The following is a 2,231-nucleotide window of genomic DNA, read 5'->3' as shown; positions in this document are numbered from 1 at the left end:
GCCTAGTTTTACTAGTCTTTTTCTTTGTTTTTAATTAGTTTTATGCACTTTCTTAAGCCATAAGTAAGCCAATTGGGTTGAAATTCATGTTATCTATGACTCAATCAATCATGTATAAAATGATGATTTTTCATGAGATAGTGTTATAATTGTCATATATTTTGGAAGAGAAACAATCTCATGATTTGAAGCATAGCTTTGATGTTTTTGATTGATTGATGATAGGTGAAACAAAGCTTGGAAGGAGGTTGCAAGAAGATGAAGAATGCCCTGGAGTAGAACCAACGTTTGAGCCAACGTTTGACCTCAAACTTTGAGGAAAACGTTGGCTGAAGAAGAAGCTCCTGGAAGGTGACGTTTGCGCCAACGTTTGACCTCAAACGTTGAGGCAAACGTTGGCACCTAAGAGGAGGCAGAGTGAGCTTTTGGCAGCGACGTTTGAGCCAACGTTTGACCTCAAACGTTGGGTCAAACGTTGGCTACATTTTGGCAAAAAGGAGCATGAAAGAACACCCCTGATTGATGAGCTAATTGAGCCACGTTTGCGCCAACGTTTGACCTCAAACATTGGGCCAAACGTTGGCCAAAAAGAGGCATGGGGAGATCCACGTTTGAGCTCACATTTGACCTCAGACGTTGAGCCAAACGTGGATGACAGCATTTTGGGCCTCTGCATCATTGTTCACAAGGCAACGTTTGAGTCAACGTTTGACCTCAGACGTTGGCTCAAACGTGAAAGTTACATGGCCCGGTTCACAAGTGGATTTCTTCCCAGCACCTAGAGCAATCAACAGAGGCCACTAGCAACCCAATTCCATCAAGGCCAAGGCCCAATTCAAGGCTTGAAGATCATTAGAAGAAAGTGTATAAATAGCTTAGGATTTGAAGTTTTAGGAGAGCTTTCCTTGGAGTTTACATAGAGAGTTTTCGGAGAGCTTTTGGTGTTGAGTGATTTTGAGTTTCTAAGTCTCGGGGAAGGAGAATTAAATTCCCTTCCTCTTAGTTTTCTTGCTTTCAATTTCAATTACATTTGCTTGGATCTTGGGTTGGAGAATTGAAGGAATTCTGTTTCAATCTCATCCTGAGATCTCTCTGTTTATTTACTGTTATCTAGTCTCTTGGGTCCTGAGATCTATTGGTTTCTATTTTAATTTCCTTGTGTTATTCCTGCAGATCCAATCCCATTCCCCTTTTAAATTCTCAAGTCATTTACATTTCTTGCAATTTAAGTTTCTGCAATTTACATTACTTGCACTTTAAGATTCAGCTCCTTTACTTTCAGTTCTCTTTAATTTCTGCAAATCCCCCATTCCCCTTTACATTTTCTGCAATTTAAATTCCTGTCAACACAAATTCACACAATCAACACTTGTTTGCTTGACTAATTCAACCACTAAACTAAAATTGCTCAATCCTTCAATCCCTGTGGGATCGACCTCACTCCCGTGAGTTTTATTACTTGGTGCGACCCGGTGCACTTGCCGGTGAGTTTCGTGTCGGATCATTTTCTGCACATCAAGGAGTTGCATAACAAGGCAGGTTTTCTTTTCATTTTGGTTTTAGAGTAATGATCTTTATCTTTTTAACATGGTGAAAATTGTTCTTGTTATATGGTTGATGAGCGGATAATTTATACGCTTTTTGGCATTACTTTTAGGTAGTTTTTAGTAAGTTCAAGCTACTTTTAGGGATGTTTTCATTAGTTTTTATGTTAAATTCACATTTTTGGACTTTACTATGAGTTTGTGTGTTTTTCTGTAATTTCAGGTAATTTCTGGCTGAAATTGAGGGACTTGAGCAAAACTCTGAAAAAGGCTGACAAAAGGACTGCTGATGCTGTTGGAATCTGACCTCCCTGCACTCGAAATGGATTTTCTGGAGCTACAGAACTCCAAATGGCGGGATCTCAACGGCGTTGGAAAGTAGACATCCAGAGCTTTCCATCAATATATAATAGTCCATACTTTATTCGGAAATTGACGATGTAACTTGGCGTTGAACGCCAAGTACATGCTGCTGTCTGGAGTTAAACGCCGGAAACACGTCATGATCCGGAGTTGAACGCCCAAAACACGTTATAACTTGGCGTTCAACTCCAATAAAAGCCTCAGCTTGTGGATAGATCAAGCTCAGCCCAAACATACACCAAGTCGGCCCCGGAAGTGGATTTATGCATCAATTACTTACTCATGTAAACCCTAGTAGCTAGTCTAGTATATATAGGACATTTA

Source organism: Arachis duranensis, chromosome 3 (assembly GCF_000817695.3).
Source record: "Arachis duranensis cultivar V14167 chromosome 3, aradu.V14167.gnm2.J7QH, whole genome shotgun sequence".
Lineage (NCBI taxonomy): Eukaryota > Viridiplantae > Streptophyta > Magnoliopsida > Fabales > Fabaceae > Arachis > Arachis duranensis.
This window is presented reverse-complemented; position numbering follows the sequence as displayed.